General features: G+C 45.4%; 1 protein-coding gene across 2 annotated transcripts in view; it reads right to left on the minus strand.

Moving 5' to 3' along the window:
- SLCO2B1 (solute carrier organic anion transporter family member 2B1) overlaps nucleotides 1-19,245 on the minus strand; it is a 186,507-nt gene that overhangs the window by 114,943 nt on the left and 52,319 nt on the right. The window contains exon 1 of one of the 2 annotated variants that reach the window (XM_045022742.1): nucleotides 13,939-14,007. The exons of the other annotated variant lie outside the window; for it this stretch is intronic. The gene's annotated coding sequence lies outside the window, so the exon portion shown is untranslated. Of the gene's footprint in view, nucleotides 1-13,938; nucleotides 14,008-19,245 lie in introns of those variants that run through there. 2 annotated transcript variants of the gene reach the window in all.

Consider the following 19,245-nt stretch of genomic DNA (forward strand, 5'->3'; position numbering starts at 1 on the left):
CCTCAGAGATCGGTCCTGGGACCAGCCTTATTTAACATTTTCATTATTGACCTTGGCACAAAGTGGGAGTGTGCTAATAAAATGTGCAGATGACACAAAGTTGAGAGATATTCGCAATACAGAGGAGGATCATAATAGCATACAAGAAGAGCTGCATGACCTTGAAAACTGGAGTTATAGAAATGGGATGAAATTTAATAGTGCAAAGTACAAGGTTATGAATTTAGGGACTAACAGCAAGAATTTTTGCTATAACCTGGGGATTTACCAGTTGGAAGCAACAGAGAAGAAGAAAGACCCGAGTGTATTGGTTGATCACAGAATGACTATGAGCTGCCAATGTGATGGAACCATGAAAAAAAGGCTAATGCAATCCTAGGATGCATCAGAAGCGATATTTCCAAAAGATGGGGGCATGTTATTACCATGATTCAAGGCACTGGTGAGACCTCATCTGGAATGCTGTCTGCAATTCTGGTTTCCCGTGTTTAAGAAAGATGAATCCAAACAGGAACTGGTGCAGAGAAGGGCTACTAGGATGATCTGAGAAATGGAAAACCTGCCTTACTAGACTCAAGGAGCTTGGCTTGTTTAGCCTAACAAAATGAAGGCTGAGGGAGCTATGATTGTTTTCTGTAAATACATCAGCAAGGGAGAGGAATTATTTAAGTTAAATGTCATTGTTGGCACAAGAACATGTAAATATAAACTGTCCATCAACATGTTTAGGCTTTAAATTAGACAAAGGTTTCTAACCATCAGAGGAGTGAAGTTCTGGAGCTACCTTCCAAGGGGATCAGTGGGGAAAAAAACTCTACTGGTTTCAAGACTGATCTTGATACATTTAAGGAGGGAATGGTATGATGAGATTGCCTACAATGGGATGTGGCCCATCTGAGAGCACTAGTAGTCAGCCCAAGAGAGATGACTAGTAAGGAGTCTGGAGCCTAGAGTAGGTGCCCTCAAGGGACCATAGAGGGGGAATACAGCTGCAATTGCCCTGAACTGTAATGCTCACAGTCTACAAAACACAATCTTGCAGAGAACGATCCCACCATTGCCCAGGGTGGAGAGTTGGGGGTGCCTCTCTTTTGCTTTGATCTCTTTCCAAGAATTATGTCAGGTTTGATGAAAGACTGCAGATGTAATACCATGCTGTGGGATCCCATTTATTTTCTACCAGTAACTTCCCTGTCAGATTCTTTCACTTTCCAGTACTTCAGTAAGTGTACTCTTCAATAAAAAGTGCAAGAGCTCAGAGTGTATCTTTTGCAAACATATGTGAGGAGAGGATTATCCTCTCCCAATCCTAAAAGACACAGTGAACATAAGGGTATGCCTTGAAAACTTAAGCCCATACTAATATCACAGAAGCAAACAATGCATATAGGCTAAACTGACCAGGGACTTATTGAGGTTTGAAAATTTCCACTTATTTCACAAGGACAGTATGTCAGAACGTCAACAAAATGTGTTGTTGTAACACTGACAGACCCTGGTTGTCAGCAGGCAGGACTGAATCTGGGGCCTCTGGAGCTTAGTGCATGAGCTTCTACTGCATGAGTTAAAACCCATCTATCTGTTAGCTAAGCCTGTAGAGAAAAAGTCCCAAATATCAGGACTGTCCCTATAAACAGGGGCGGCTCTAGGAATTTGGCCGCCCCAAGCACGGCGGCACGCTGCGGGGGGCGCGCTGGCGGTCGCCGGTCCCGCGGCTCCAGGGGACCTCTTGCAGACGTGCCTGCGGAGGGTCCGCTGGTCCCGCGGCTCCGGTGGAGCATCTGCAGGCATGACTGCGGAAGGTCCGCTGGAGCTGCCTGCCGCCCTCCTGGCAAAATGCCGCCCCAAGCGTGCGCTTGGTGCGCTGGGGTCTGGAGCCGGCCCTGCCTATAAAATCAGGACATCTGGCCACCCTAAAAGCAGACTCATTTTATCTCTCTTTCTAAGTGGTCTTGGTGCCACTGGATGGGACAGAACACCACACCCAGAATGTGTGTGTGTTACATTGTATGGCTATATATTGAACAGTGGACCATATGGTCTATTTGAATGAGACTAACTTTATTTTCAGTTATCCAACTAACTAATTCCCAGCTCTGTGTATAAAACTGATGTATGCCCAAGTGTTTCAATTAGCAAATAGTATAAACAACTTCCATTTGCAGTCAGAGATGGGACACCAGACTTGGGATCTTGATTTTATAGCATTTACCCATAAAAACTCTAATCCTTCCAAACCCAGTTCTGCTCTTGGACAACTGTGCACAAAGGCCATGGAACTCATTTGGTTTTGGTTTTGTCCATGGACAATATTTAACCCTTAGCATGTAAGATGCCTTCAGTCTTAGAAAATCTGTGATAATATCAAAGTTGCTTTTCCATAACACAGGGTACGTCTACACTACGGGATTATTCCGAATTTACATAAACCGGTTTAACAAAACAGATTGTATAAAATCGAGTGTGCGCGGCCACACTAAACACATTAAATCGGTGGTGTGCGTCCACGGTCTGAGGCTAGCGTCGATTTCTGGAGCATTGCACTGTGGGTAGCTATTCCGTAGTTATCCCATAGTTCCCGCAGCCTCCCCCGCCCCTTTGAATTTCCGGGTTGAGATCCCAGTGCCTGATGCGGCAAAAATCATTGTCGTGGGTGGTTCTGGGTAAATGTCGTCATTCACTCCTTCCGCTGGGAAAGCAACGGCAGACAAGCATTTCATGCCTTTTTTCCCTGGATTGCCCTGGAAGATGCCATAGCATGGCAATCATGGAGCCTGTTTCGCCTTTTGTGACTGTCACCGTATGTGTACTAGATGCCGCTCACAGAGGCGATTCAGCAGCGCTACACAGCAGCATGCTTTTGCTTTTGCATGATAGCAGAGATGGTTATCAGCCATATTGTACCATCTACCATACCATAAATTGGTAATAAGATGATCGTGGCTACCAGTCCTTTTGCACTGTGCCATTTGCTGCTGTCATAAGTGCCCCTGGCTGCTCTTAGCCAGGGGCGCAAAAGCCAAAATTGGGAATGACTCCCTGAGTCAATCCCTCCTTTTTGGTATCTAAAAATAGAATCAGTCCTGCCTAGAATATGGGCAAGTGTACTAGAGAACCACTGTATCAGAGAACCAGAGAGCACAGCTGCTCTGTGTCAGATCCTGCAGAAATTATGAGCTGTATTCTATTCACAGGGGGTGCTCCTGCAACAACCCCACCTGTTGATTCCGTTCTTCCCTCAGCCTTCCTGGGCTACCGTAGCATTGTCCCCCCACTTGTGTGATGAAGTAATAAAGAATGCAGGAATAAGACACAGTGACTTGTTAGTGAGATATGAGTGGAAGGCAGCCTCCAGCTGCTATGATAGTCCAGACAGGACATTAAGCAGTGTGTAGGAGAGGAGCCCAGCATCCCTCTGCTAGTTCAGGGGCAATTGAATCTTTTCTTTACACATGAAGGGTGGGGGCTGATGGAGCTCAGCCCCCTGTTGCTATGATGACGATGGTTATCAGCCATATTGTACCATCTACCAGGAAAAATTAGGGCCAGGCGCCCTTGATCGACCTAACAGATGCTAGTCAGCATGGTTACCAGTCCTTTTGCACTGCCCCATGTGCCAATAGGCTGATGATGAGGACGGATACCAGTCGTTTTGTACCATCAGCCATCCATAGTGTGGGGGAGCAAGGATGTTGGTGTTGAGTGCTGCACCATCGCGTCTATCTGCAGCATTCAGTAAAGATAGGGTGACATGTAAAAGAGTCAAGAGAGGATTGTTTTCCCTTTCATGTCTGGGGGTGGGGGGGGTGCGTAAATTGCCTAGCTATGCCCTGACCCACCGCGGACACTGTTTTTGACCCTAGAAGCATTTGGAGCTCAGCCAAGAATGCAAATGCTTTTCAGAGACTGCAGGAACTGTGGGATAGCTTGAGTCCTCCAGTCCATGAGCGTCCATTTGATTCTTTGGCTTTCCGTTACGCTTGTCACGCAGCAGTGCGCTGAGTCCCTGCTATGGCATCTGTCTGGAGATATTTAAAAAATGATTTTGAGCGCTGATAGAACAGATTTGCCTGCCCTTACAGCGATCACGTCCGCATCGTCGGATTTTAGCAAAGCTTTTGATACAGTCTCCCACAGTATTCTTGCCAGCAAGTTAAAGAAGTCTGGGCTGGATGAATGGACGGTAAGGTGGATAGAAAACTGGCTAGATGGTCGGGCTCAACGGGTAGTGATCAATGGTTCCATGTCTAGATGGCAGCCGGTATCAAGTGGAGTGCCCCAAGGGTCGGTGCTGGGGCCGGTTTTGTTCAATATCTTCATTAACGATCTGGAGGATGGTGTGGACTGCACCCTTAGCAAGTTTGCAGATGACACTAAACTGGGAGGAGTGGTTGATACGCTGGAGGGTAGGGATAGGATACAGAGGGACCTAGACAAATTAGAGGATTGGGCCAAAAGAAATATGATGAGGTTCAACAAGGACAAGTGCAGAGTCCTGCACTTAGGACGGAAGAATCCCATGCACTGCTACAGACTAGGGACCGAATGGCTGGGTAGCAGTTCTGCAGAAAAGGACCTAGGGGTTATGGTGGACGAAAAGCTGAATATGAGTCAACAGTGTGCCCTTGTTGCCAAGAAGGCTAATGGCATTTTGGGTTGTATAAGTAGGGGCATTTCCAGCAGATCAAGGGATGTGATCATCCCCCTCTACTCAGCACTGGTGAGGCCTCATTTGGAGTACTGTGTCCAGTTTTGGGCCCCACACTACAAGAAGGATGTGGATAAATTGGAGAGAGTCCAGCGGAGGGCAACAAAAATGATTAGGGGGCTGGAGCACATGACTTATGAGGAGAGGCTGAGGGAACTGGGATTGTTTAGTCTGCAGAAGAGAAGAATGAGGGGGGATTTGATAGCTGCTTTCAACTACCTGAAAGGGGGTTCCAAAGAGGATGGATCTAGACTGTTCTCAGTGGTAGAAGATGACAGAACAAGGAGTAATGGTCTCAAGTTGCAGAGGGGGAGGTTTAGGTTGGATATTAGGAAAAACTTTTTCACTAGTAGGGTGGTGAAGAACTGGAATGGGTTACCTAGGGAGGTAGTGGAATCTCCTTCCTTAGAGGTTTTTAAGGTCAGGCTTGACAAAGCCCTGGCTGGGATGATTTAGTTGGGTTTGGTCCTGCTTTGAGCAGGGGGTTGGACTAGATGACCTCCTGAGGTCCCTTCCAACCCTGAGATTCTATGATTCTATGATTCTATGATCGTCCATGCGGGAGCTCTTTCTTTATTTTGATTTTTAACTGCATCACCACCCGTGCTGATCAGAGCTCCACGCTGGGCAAACAGGAAATATTCAAAAGTTCGCGGGGCTTTTCCTGTCTACCTGGTCACTGCATCCGAGTTCAGATTGCTGTCCAGAGCGGTCAGTAGTGCACTGTGGGATACCGCCCGGAGGCCAATACCGTCGATCTGCGGCCACACTAACCCCAATCCGATATGGTAATACCGATATTAGCGCTACTCCTCTCGTTAGGGAGGAGTACACAAACCGGTTTAAAGAGCCCTTTATACCGATATAAAGGGCCTCTTAGTGTGGACGGGTGTGGCGTTAAATCGGTTTTACGCTCCTAAAACCGGTTTAAACGCATAGTGTAGACCAGGCTACAGAAGCAGTAATGTTGCCTGAAGGGCATGGTGTTTCTTTAATATCTTTCAAAAGGGGATTAGTGCTGTTATATGCGATGAGTTTGTACTATCTGTGTTACATCCTTTTACATTGTCGCATAATTGCCCAGACCCATTTCTTTAACAGTCTCAGGTGCATGATACTGTTCACTCCATGATGATTTAGTGTATTAGAAAGCTGTACTTTATGGGCAGAGGCTGTCAAATACTGAATAACATGTGTAATTCGGACTAGGCTAGCTGTGAGTCACATCTCCAAGATCTGCTCCAGAATTTTCCTCATCACTAACTTTAACTGTTATATCTTAATTAGACGATCTTTGTTAAATAGATCATTATGCAAATGCTACATTTTAATTGACAAATAAAGCTAAATGGCTAAAATTTAAACAAGCATAGAAAGAGAAGAAAGTGAGAAAAACATTACACTCTCTTTATATATTTTCTTTCTTGTGAAAGATCCTGATTTGAGAGCCTTTGGAGAACAAGGTCCTTCCTTAATCCAGGAAGTAGCCAGCACTTCTCAGTGTTTTCTCACACCATCCTTTAAATGGACTTCAACCTTACTCTTGAGAATCCAACTAGATAGTTGGTGGAACCATTAGTTCAGTTTTCATTGCCAGTTATGGTGGTGGTCATTGGGTTGTAGATACTTGTTCCACAGGAACTGGACAATGACAAACAAATCATTTTATATATGATTCTGTGAAAAGCCATCAGATAGGAACAAAGTCAGCACTAACAACCTGATCTAAATTCAAGTCTGCAGATGAAAGGTTCTGCAGCCTGTTACTGCTCTCCATAGCCAGCCTGTCAGTACAAAGTTATGTGTCCTTAATTGTTTTTAATGACCTGAATATCAATAACACTATTGACAGCAGGGGAGAGTGTTTCCCCCTAAATAGAGAATCTGACTGGAAAGTAAGTAGTTATTCAGCTAGACTGCACAGTAGAGTTCAAAGTGCACTGCCGCAGGATGCTTAACAATTGAAGGAGCGCCTGCTTCGTAGAAGAGCATTTATCTTGATCGAATTGTCACAACATTTTAAGTGAAATTAAAATAATATTGAAAAAAGTTATCCTTTCCTCAGCTATCACAGTGATCTGAATGTTGATTCTCCCCACCCCCGCTTTTGCTAAGCCCAGCAATGAAATGGTTTATAGCCAGCCATGCCACTAACTGCTTACAAACTCTGATAAAGGTTGTAGTGTACACAGTGCCTAACTAATACTAATCAAACTAGAATGCCCTTTGGGAAGAAAGCTGCTGATCTAGGGCTTCTAATATAGTAAAATTAGCCTTCTGAAAAGTTTTGTCAAGACTTTATTTTATCTTGATTTTCAAGTGCTCTTCAGCTTCTAAAGCCTAAACCAAGTTGTGAAGCCAGATCTGCAGAGATAACAACACTGAGTCACTATTTAGTAATTCAAATCTTCAAAGAACAGCACAATATGTAACTAATTAACCGAAGATGAAAAGCTAGGGAGGCACTGACCCATTTCATTGTTTGCTGAATATATTCTTAGACAGTGACATTGATCTGATGACACATACTGCGTATGCAATACATATGAGATCTCTCATACATGGCCCATCACTAAATTGAGAACTCCAGAGATCTTGTAATGTACAGCTGTCATTAATATTACTGTGTAGGGTATGTTTGGAGGACAAATTCAAAATTACAAATCTGTTGAGAATTATGTTATTAAAGTGTGTCTGCCAGGCATGGCTGAAGTTACCCCACCACAGTCAAAGGAATGTGGTTCTGCCACTTTGAAGGTATTTACAAGGCACGTTAAGAAACAGGGGGTATGCAATTTAGATAAAAAGTAAATAGAACCATCAAGCCAACAAGAGGAAGAGATAACCACTCATCATCATGGCAGAGGGAGGAGATTGCGGGAAACATATCAGTTTGCATTTGAGCAAACACCAGCAGGGGAAGAAATCAGCATGGTACTGCCTTCCCCAGCAGACTCCATGTCTCCTTCCTCAAGCTTGAATAAACTTTAATTTGGGGGGTAATCTTCTCCAGAATCCATTTCAGAGGTTCACTGGATTATTAAAGAGGGGGGCAAAGAACCTTAAATGATTTTTCACCTAAGAAGACAAAAGAATGGAGTACTTTGGACATTGTGGGAGATCCAGATCAAAGGGGTGGGCAGCCATCTTGCGGGAAGGTATATTCGTAAGGAAACTACCTTGAACAAAGGCTGTAGTTTGTTGTGTTAATTCTTAGCCACTAGAAAGCATTTTTCACTTTTATTTAACTATTTCTACTTCTACCCTTTATACTTCAACTCATTTAAAATCATCTCATTTTCTTTAAAACCTTGTTTTACTTTTAATCTGAACCAACCCAGTGCTCTATTTGAAGTGAAGTTATAGGTAACTGTAGTGGGGAGAGAGCCTAAGACACAAGCCCTTGTATTAGAGGCCTGGTATGAGGCCTGAGGCCTGGGCTAAAGTAGCTGTCAAAACTTTGCTGATATAAATCAAAATCAGGCTGTGAGCTAGAGGCAGGCCCTGCTCACAGAATCTGCAAGAACAGGGCTGATATTACAAAAACACACATATCTAAGAGGTAATAGGTACAGAGCACTCATGCAAACACATTCCAGAAGGATGGTACCAGAACACCTTGATACCAACAGATTCCCTAAAGATAACATGCTTAGGTAACATGCTGACCCATCCTAAAGATAAGGATGAAAGTGTGATGGATAGAGATGTACAAGGTGATGGGTGATAACCAGTTACATCATAGGGTGTCAACTAACTACATCAGAGCAGCAGTACGTAACTTGTTTGTACTGATGTATAAAATGGAGCCTCAAAGGGAGAGTCTCTGTTTAGTCTAGGGAGGAACGGAATGTTCCGCCATTCACTGAGTTGGTTCATCGTTATGGGCATACATGTATTAGTGGTCTGGTAAAGTCTGTGGGATACTAGTACCGTGCTTCATTGACAATAAACCTACCTGTGTGTCTTCATACCTTAACGGAACTTGTGGTCATTGGGTGGTTTGCTCGAGGTCTGCTGTGCCAGCTGTCTGCACAGAGCAGGGACAGCACACAGGGAGAACACACACACACAGACAACATCTGACCACATACAGTTCATGTGATAAGCTGAACAGTTTGTCTCTTTAGAGGAGCAAACAAACCTTATTATTCCCTGAGCAGTCCAGGAGAGGGCTGGACATTGCAGAGCACATGGTTTGGGGAAAATTTGGGAGATGGGTGGGGGGGTGTTGGGGTCATCTTGCCAAGTGTATCGAAGGCTAGTGTGTACCAGAGCATGGCTGGGGTGTAACAAGCAGGCTGCCAGAGTCAAGCTACTCTGAACCAGCAATTCTATCACACACAAACTCAGTGCCTATCTGTGTCCAGGCTGTAAGCCACAGCTGAAGAGCTTTTAAGGCATTCAGGGTTATAGGGCAAGTGGTGACACAGTCTGTCAGAGATCTAGATTGCACCCCAGAATATGACAATGGTATTTTCTTGGCAATTAAAAACATCATAGGAATCCCTCATTCCCCTCACAAAATGATTAAATAAACCAATAAGAAGGGGAGATCATCACCAACCCCAGAATATGACAATGGTATTTTCTTGGCAATTAAAAACATCATAGGAATCCCTCATTCCCCTCACAAAATGATTAAATAAACCAATAAGAAGGGGAGATCATCACCAACCCTTTTGGAGAATGGGCATTTTAAAGTCCTTGCCTTTATATACTGCTTTTCTGTACCATTTGCAGGGAAACTAGACAGCTGTCTGGGCCAGATCTAGGGAATCAGCCACTGCTTTACAACAAAGTAGAAAGGCAGTTAGAGGTGAACCAAACCCGATTTTCCTTTTCAGCAAGATGAAATACCAAAATAAAGGGCTTTTTCCAGAGGAGAGAGAATTGTTCTACATTGCTGTATTGTCAGTCTAATACTCTCCCTTCATAATCTAGTACTTCCTGAAGGTTCCTGTTGAAATTCTCAATCTCAACCTCCATCAAAGGAAAATCCATCTCTTACACCCATCACCCAGCTTTACAACTGCACTAATTACACCCTAAGGGAACTATCATACCAACACTATTCCCAACAGGGCTGGCTCCAGACCCCAGCGCGCCAAGCGCGTGCTTGGGGCGGCATTTTGCCAGGAGGGTGTGGCTCCGGCGGACCTCCCGCAGGCATGACTGCGGAGGGTCCGCTGGTCCCGCAGCTCCGGTGGACCTCCCGCAGAAATGTCTGTGGAGGGTCCGCTGGTCCCGCGGCTCTGGTGGAGCATCCGCAGGCATGCCTGCGGGAGGTCCACCAGAGCCGCAGGACCAGCGGACCCTCCGCAGGCACGTCTGCAGGAGGTCCACGGGAGCTACGGAACCGGCGACTGCCAGAGCGCACCCCGCGGCGCACTACCCTGCTTGGGGCGGCGGAATTCCTAGAGCCGCCCCTGATTCCCAAGATTACTCAATCTTTTATCAAACTCAAACTTCTGGAGAATAATTTCACCCAGGAACTAATTTCCTTGAAACCTTCAACCTACAGTCTTGGCTGGAAGGAAAAAGCTTAGTATAAAAAAGATCTATGGGCAGGCAAGATGCCAGGAACAAGCACTTATGGCTGATCACCACTAACAGCTATCACAGGAAGGGACTGAATAATGGGAATCAATAGTTGTGAGTGCCAGTTTATTCATAAACAAAGCCAACTTCCAGATCTGCGATCTGACCTTGGACAAGACACTCAACTTTGCATTTGTTACCAAGACCTACCCAGATTATAATGTGTATGTAGGAAACCAAAATCTTTGATCAAATATGAAAAATACACATGAGAACAATGGGCTAGATTGGGACATGGCGTATATACCCATAAAAGGAAAAGGTGAAAATTCCCCTTACACCTGTATGCCAGCTCCCTGGACTTTGTGTCCAGCGTGAATAAGAACATGGGCTGGGTGCCTGATTACACCCCTACCAAGGAGCAAGTGGGAAGTATGCAGAGCACTGGTTCTGCTACCACCTTCCTGCTGGCCAGCACAGCTGATTGGGTGTGGATGGGTTGTATAATTTCCTGTTGTATAAGCAAGCAACAAGTTATACCCCTGCAGAGGAAGAGGGAAGCTGGAAAGCAAGTGTAATTCAGAGATATGTTTGAATCGCAGTGCCTCCCTAGGCTATTACTGGGGTGGTATTGCCTCTTGCTCAGGAGCTGTACTTAAAGTCACAATTGTATTATATATGTATTGGCCACTAGAGGAGAAGTCAAGTACCCCCAAGGCTGGGAGGATGGCAGTCACCACTCCCAGGAGGAAACGTAGGGTATTGTTGGTTGGTGACTCTCTTCTCAGGGGGACAGAGGCACCTATCTGTCACCCTGGCCATGGCATCCCGCGAAGTATGCTGACTGCCAGGGCCTGAATCCAAGATGTTACAGAGGGATTTTCAAGGATTATCCGGGCCTCTGACTACTTCCCCATGCTACTTGTCCATATGGGCACTAATGATACTGTGTGGTATGACCCTGAGCAGATCAGAAGTGACTACAGGGCTCTGCAAGTAAGGGTGAAGGAGTGGGGAGCTCAGTTGGTGTTCTCTTCGATCTTTTCAGGCAAGGTTAGGGGCTCAGGCAGAGACAGATGCATCCTGAAGAAGCACACCTGGCTGCGGATGGTGTTGCCAGGAGTGCTCTGGCTTCCTTGACCACAGGATGCTGTTCCAGGAAGTACTGCTAAACAAAGATGGGGTTTACCTATCAAGGAAGGTGAAGAGCATATTTGGATACAGACTGGCTAACCTAGCAAGCAGGGCTTTAAACTAGATTCAATGGAGGCAGGTGACAAAATCCCTCAGATAAGTCTGAAACATGGAGACTTGGCAGAAGGGTTGGAATCTGTGGGGAGCAGGGATTGTTATAGCAGAGATAAGGGAGAGACAAGAGAGAACATAGGGTGGAAATCAAATCAGCTTAGATGTCTGTATACTAATGTGAAAAGTACAGGGAATAAGCAAAAGGGACTTGAAATTTTTGTTAATAAACGCAACTTTGAAGTAGCTGGCATCACAGATTTGGTGGGCTAATACACATGACTAGAATATTGGTATAGAAGGGTACAATCTGCTCAAGAAGGACAGGCAGGGAAAAAAGGGAGGAGGTGTTGCCTTATGTATTAAAAATGTACACACTTCAACCGAGGTTAAGATGGAAACAGGAGTGCCCATCTATAAAAAGGGAAATAAGGGCAACCCGGGGAATTCCAGACCAATCAGCTTAACTTCAGGACCTGGAAAAATAATGGAGCAAATAATTAAGCAATCAGTTTGAAGAAAAAAAAAGAAGCAGCTAATAAGGGGTAAGTAACAGTCAGCATGGACTTGTCAAAAACAAATCATGTCAAACTACCTAATACCTTTCTTTGACAGGGTAACAAGCCTTCTGGCTACAGGGAAGTGGTAGATGTGGTGTATCTTGACTTTAGTAAGGCTTTTGATAATGTCTCACATGACCTTCTCATAAACAAACTACGGAAATACAGCTTAAATCAGTGGTGGGCAACCTGCGGGCCGCAGGCCGCATGCAGCCCATCAGGGTAGTCCGCTGGCAGACGGCGAGACAGTGTTTATATTGGCCGTCCGCAGGCATGGCCACCCACAGCCACACTCATCGGAGCATGCAAGGGCATGTGATCAGCTCATGCAACACTGGACTCCATGTTGTGCCTGTACTTTTCCACTGACTGTACTAACAGCAGACCCACCTTATGGCAGAAAGAATAAATGGCCCTGGAAAAAAATCTCCATATTGCCTCTTTCCTGCTCTGATCTCTGGACTATGGATTTAGAGTAATGGGAGCATTCTACCTAAAGGACTGAGGACCTTCCAATCTTTTGGAAGCAGCCAAAGATTTAGCAAGCCAGCAGTTTATACCATCAGTGATGGTGAGACAGTTTACTTTTGTTGTTGGTTTGGTATATTTTATGGAAGAATAACCACCAGTTTTGGGGTGTGGTCTGCTCTATTTCTCAGCAGTTTGTCCTGAATCTGGTATTTTCAGTTGTGACCCACTGAGGCACAGCGACAGATGTATTAACAGGAGTGTTGTAAGCAAGACATGAGAAGTAATTCTTCCGCCCTACTCCACGCTGATTAGGCCTCAATTGGAGTATTGTGCCCAGTTCTGGGCACCACATTTCAGGAAAGATGTGGACAAATTAGAGAAAGTCCAGAGAAAACCAACAAAAAATATTAAAGGTCTAGAAAGCATGACCTATGAGGGAAGATTGAAAAAAATGGGTTGTTACAAGGAGAAGGGAAAAATGTTCTCCTTAATCTCTGAGGATAGGACAAGAAGCAAGGAGCTTAAATTACAGCAAGGGCAGTTTCAGTTGGACATTAGGGAAAACCTCCTAAGGGTCATGGTGGTTAAACACTGGAATAAATTGCTTAGGGAGGTTTTGGAATATCCATCACTGGAGATTTTTAAGAGCAAGTTAGACAAACACCTGTCAGGGATGGTCTAGATATTACTTCATCCTGCCATTAGTGTAGGGGATTGGACTGGCTGACGTCTCAAGGTCCCTTCCAATCCTATGATTCTATATCAGTGGCTCTCAACCTTTTTTGGCTCAGGACCCATTTGCAAATGTTTATGGCCTGTCACAACCCAGTAAATAGCCTGGGGATTGAGGCTTTGGGGTGGTTTCAGTTGGATCCTGCCCCCTGGCGGGGTTGGGACCTTGCCAGCACTCACCCTACAATTGTGGCTTCTGCAGCTCTTGTGCTGTGGGGCTGGCTGGGTTTGGCTCTCGGCTCTGGGTGTTGCAACCTCCGGGGTTGCAGCCCCACTCCCCTGACTGGAGCAAATTTGTGTGAGTGGAGTTGTGATCTGGCTCATGGGGTTGGAGTATCTCTCATCATGTCGGCTGGGCCAAACCTGAGTGGTGCTGGGACCCCAGAGGTCACAATGCCTGGAGCAGAGAGGTGAGCCCAGCCAGCCCTGTGGGACAGAGCCACAGGAACTTCCACACAACCCTCTGAAACATTCTAGTGACCCAGTTTTGGGTCCCGACCCACGGGTTGATAAACTTAGCCCTTATGAGCTCCATCTTTCCTATGTCATTACCCATTAATTGCATAGGCCTCTTTTCTCCTATCTGCACACATGAGGAACAGTTGCTGATGGATTAAATTATTAACCTGATCATTGAATAAATGCTCCAGTTTGGGGCTTAGTTTACATTAGGAAATGTACCTGTTGCTGACAATGGGTCTCCACAATAGGTGTGGCTGAATTGATGTTGAAAACAGCTTAACTGCAAATCTAGACAGGCCCAAACACAGCACAACACCATGTTAGAAAAAGAAGAGCAGCTCTGTGTAGCTCTAAAGCAGTGGTTCTCAACCAATTTATCATTTTGGGCCATATATGCGGCCCACAATGTGTTACATGGCCTGCAGGCCGAGAACCACAGCGCCCCCCAAACCCCTCACAGTCCCCTATGCCCAGCGCCTTCCACCCAGAGACCCCTCCACAGAGCATGGCCAGGAGGGGAGCCCTGGGAATGGGGCCAGGCAGCCGAACCCCGCACCCTGCAGCACAGGGCCGGGCAGCCGAACCCCACACCCCACAGCGTGGGACTAGGTAGCCAGACCCCGTAGTGTGGGACTGGACCCTGCACCCGCTGTGCGGAGTTGGCCAGTTGGGACCTGGACCCCGCCGCATGGGGCTAAGCAGCAGGGCCGGACAGCCTAAAACCTGGGGGTGCTTCAGCATTCCCACAAACCCCTATTTCCCAGCACCCACCACCCCGTCACAGCCCAGAGCGTCCCCCCCCCATAAACCTGTCCAGAGGCCCACTCTCCCACACCCTGCCCCCCTGCAGCATTCACCAGCCCCCCGCTGGTAGGAGCACTCCAGCAGGCTGCCAGATGCTGTCTCCCCCTCAGCCAGTCCCGCCCTCTTTCAGATCACAGTGGCAAATTTTGAATTTTTAGAAAAGTTAATGCATTAATACTTTGTACCTATTATTGTACCTTTCATCCACGGTTTTCAAAACCCTTTTGAGAAGTGGGTCATGATTTACAGATGGAGAAAGAGCACAGAGATTACACACCAGATTTTCAAACATCTGGGTACAGACGTGTGCAGTTTTCCACATTCCTGATTGAGGTATGTGTCAAGCTAATGAGGATTTTGCATATAAATATGGTAAGTATGTGCAAGGGTATGTCTACACTGCAGTTAAAAACCCTCAAATGGCTCATACCAGCTGACTTGGGCTCACAGAGCTTATGCTAAAGGCAGTTTAATTGCGGCATAGATGTTGAGGCTGAGGCTGGAGCCTGGGCTCCAGGACCCTGTGAGGCAGGAGGGTCCCAGAGCTTGGGCTGCAGCCTGAGCCCGAATGTCTATGCTACAATTAAACAGCACCTTAATCCCTGCCCTACAAGCCTCAGTCAGCTGTCACAGGCCACCTGTGGATTTTTAATTGCAGTGTAGACATACCATACCATAAGTGTAAATCTCTGATTTGTGTGTGTGCACTGAATGTTTTGCAAAATATGAATGATATTTATTTACCAAAAATCACACAGCAAGTGATTGGCAGAGCTAGGAATCAAACCCAGAGCTTCCTGGGATTTTGGCGAAGATCAAAGAAAGGAACAGAATCCAGGTTTACCTATTAGAACTATACATTACTACTTCTCTAGTCCTTCACCTCTGTATAGTTGGATTCAAACTGTACTCTTGGTCACAAGGAAAGTGAGGTTGATGGTCTCAGTTTAATTCTTAATAATTACCAGTCCACAATACACAACATGAGATCACCAGCCATTTTGGCCGCAAAGGCCTGACCAGAAGTCCCTTGTTTGCTGTTTAATAAGGCATTTATAAAAGGTGAAACTTAATTCATGCCATGTATTTTACTGAAGAAGCAAGTGGCAGAAATAGTGTCACCATCTGTGCTAGCCCAGCCCCACACCCATGAGGACTGTTGCAGAGAAAAGCACATGATATATTTTTCTAAAGGGTTACCAATTACTACTTGTCCATGTGTTTTCCCTATTTCCCCAAGAGATAATCTGCCTGCCAGGATCCTGTGCTGTCTGAATGCCTCCAGCCACAACCACTGTGGCAGAGCCTCCCACAGTTTCCTACCATGGCAGTGGTTTAAAACCCACAACATATTCCTCCATGTGTCCTCTAATGGCCAAAATACAATTCACTAATCATCAATTTAAATTGTGGCTCAGGCCTCCTTGAAGGTCACTGTGTAGCATAGTGATAATCCAATAACACAATCCAGTAGTAATAGTACAAACACTGATCACAGTCCCTGGGTATTAATTACTGTGGAGAAACATTTTATATAACACAGAAGAGTGGCAACCTCAGAGACCAATTTGCAGTGTGTTTTTTTACTGGTGAACCACCCAAGTGTAAAAATTAATCTATCAAAATAAACATGTTTTGAAATGAAACGTTCCAATTATGAAATGTTTACAGTAGGTTTTTTTTTTCACATAAAAGACAGGAGCTCTGCTGAGAAATAGGCCATATCCATTTAAACAGATTAAAGAACTTGAACATCAAATTGCTTCAGCAAATCCTGATTTAAAATATCCGTATAGGTTAGTGATGTGCCTATACTGTCCCTATTTCAACTGTATACATTTACTGACCATTAGCAATAAGTGCTATAGCTCAATGACATTATTCTCCCAACACACCTCTCCCAGTGTTGGGCCAGATTCTCTGGCCTGACCCTGTTGTCTCTGTGGCATAGGCACAGAAAGGGAGCAGAAAGCCCTAATATTTTTCCTGCTGTGGGTGCCAAAGGAGATGCTGAAGAAGTGACCACAGAAATAAGAGGAGAACCAGGGGATAACTGTGTCACAAAAGCCAAGGGAGGACAGGATATCAAGCAGGAGGGAGTGATAAACAGTCTAGGAGGATCTAGGAGGGTGAATATGGCATACAGGCCTTGAGATCTGGTCAGAAGGAAGAGGTTATTTCAAACCTTGGTGAGAGTAGTTTTAATCAAGTGTAGGGGACAGAAGTCAGATTGGAGGTGATCCAGGAAGGAGCTAGAGGAGAAGAACTTGAGATAATGGAGGAAGATAGCTTGTCTGATGTGTTTGGAGGTGAAGGGAAGAAGGGAGGTGTGGAAGTAGTTGGAATGAGATCTTTCTTATTGATGAAGATCATTGAACATGATCAAAGGTAGTGGGTAGTGATGTACAGTTTCTATGTCAGCTATCAAGAAAAATACAGCCTGTATTGTGGGCTTGATCCTGCAGGCATTGAAATCAAGGATACCGCTCTCATAAGAACATATGAAAGGCCATACTGGGACAGACCAAAAGTCCATCTAGCCAGTATCCTGTCTTCCAACCATAGCCAATGACAGGTGCCCCAGAGGGAATGAACAGAACAGGGAATCATCAAGTGATCCATTCCCTAACACCCATTCCCAGCTTCTGGCAAACAGAGGCTAGGGACACCATCCCTGTCAATCCTGCCTAATAGCCAGTGAGGGACCTACTTCCATGAATTTATCTAGTTCTTTTTTGAACCCTGTTATAGTCTTGGCCTTCACGACATCCTCTGGCCAGGAGTTCCACAGGTTGACTGTGCAGTGTGGGAAAAAAACTTCCTTTTGTTAGTTTTAAACCTGCTGCTTATTCATTTCATTTGGTGACCCCTAGTTTTTGTGTTATGAGAAGGATTAAATAACACTTCCTTATTTATTTTCTCCACCCCAGTCATGATTTTATAGACTTCTATCATATCCCCCCTTAGTCGTCTCTTTTCCAAGTAATCTCTCCTCATATGGCAGCCGTTCCAGACCCATAATCATTTTTGTTGCCCTTTTCTGAACATTTTCCAATTCCAATATATCTTTTTTGAAACGGGGCAACCACATCTGCATTCAGTATCCAAGATGTAGACATACGATGGATTTATAAAGATGCAATTTAATATTTTCTGTCTTATCTCTAACTTTCCTAACGATTTCCAACATTCTATTTGCTTTTTTGACTGCCGCTGCACATTGAATGGAGCAAAGAATCCTGTGGCACCTTATAGACTAACAGACGTTTTGCAGCATGAGTTTTCGTGGGTGAATACCCACTTCATCGGATGCAAGTAGTGGAAATTTTCTGGGGCAGGTATATATATGCAAGCAAGAAGCAAGCTAGAGATAACGAGGTTAGTTCAATCAGGGAGGATGAGGCCCTGTTCTAGCAGTTGAGGTGTGAAAACCAAGGGAGGAGAAACTGGTTCTGTAGTTGGCAAGCCATTCACAGTCTTTGTTTAATCCTGAGCTGATGGTGTCAAATTTGCAGATGAACTGAAGCTCAGCAGTTTCTCTTTGAAGTCTGGTCCTAAAGTTTTTTTGCTGCAGGATGGCCACCTTAAGATCTGCTATTGTGTGGCCAGGGAGGTTGAAGTGTTCTCCTACAGGTTTTTGTATATTGCCATTCCTAATATCTGATTTGTGTCCATTTATCCTTTTCCGTAGAGACTGTCCAGTTTGGCTGATGTATATAGCAGAGGGGCATTGCTGGCATACGATGGCGTATATTACATTGGTGGACGTGCAGGTGAATGAACCGGTGATGGTGTGGCTGATCTGGTTAGGTCCTGTGATGGTGTTGCTGGTGTAGATATGTGGACAGAGTTGGCATTGAGGTCTGTTGCATGGATTGGTGCCTGAGCTAGAGTTACTATGGTGCGGTGTGCAGTTACTGGTGAGAATATGCTTCAGGTTGGCAGGTTGTCTGTGGGCGAGGACTGGCCTGCCACCCAAGGCCTGTGAAAGTGTGAGATCATTGTCCAGGATGGGTTGTAAATCCCTGATGATGCGTTGGAGGAGTTTTAGCTGGGGACTGTATGTGATGGCCAATGGAGTCCTGTTGGTTTCTTTCTTGGGTTTGTCTTGCAGTAGGAGGCTTCTGGGTACACATCTGGCTCTGTTGATCTGTTTCCTTATTTCCTCGTGTGGGTACTGTAGTTTTGAGAATGCTTGGTGGAGATTTTGTAGGTGTTGGTCTCTGTCTGAGGAGTTAGAGCAGATGCGGTTGTACCTCAGTGCTTGGCTGTAGACAATGGATCTTGTGGTGTGCCCGGGATGGAAGCTGGAGGCATGAAGGTAGGCATAGCGGTCGGTAGGTTTTCGGTATAGGGTGGTGTTAATGTGACCATCACTTATTTGCACCGTGGTGTCTAGGAAGTGGACCTCCCGTGTAGATTAGTCCAGGCTGAGGTTGATGGTGGGGTGGAAGCTGTTGAAATCGTGGTGGAATTTTTCCAGAGTCTCCTTCCCATGGGTCCAGATGATGAAGATGTCATCAATGTAGCGTAGGTAGAGAAGGGCCATGAGTGGACGGGAGCTGAGGAAGCGTTGTTCCAGGTCAGCCATAAAAATATTGGCATATTGTGGGGCCATGCGGGTGCCCATAGCGGTGCCACTGATCTGGAGATATATATTGTCATCAAATTTGAAATAGTTGTGTGTGAGGATAAAGGAACAGAGCTCATCAACCAGTTGTG

This window comes from Mauremys mutica, chromosome 1 (genome assembly GCF_020497125.1).
Source record: "Mauremys mutica isolate MM-2020 ecotype Southern chromosome 1, ASM2049712v1, whole genome shotgun sequence".
Lineage (NCBI taxonomy): Eukaryota > Metazoa > Chordata > Testudines > Geoemydidae > Mauremys > Mauremys mutica.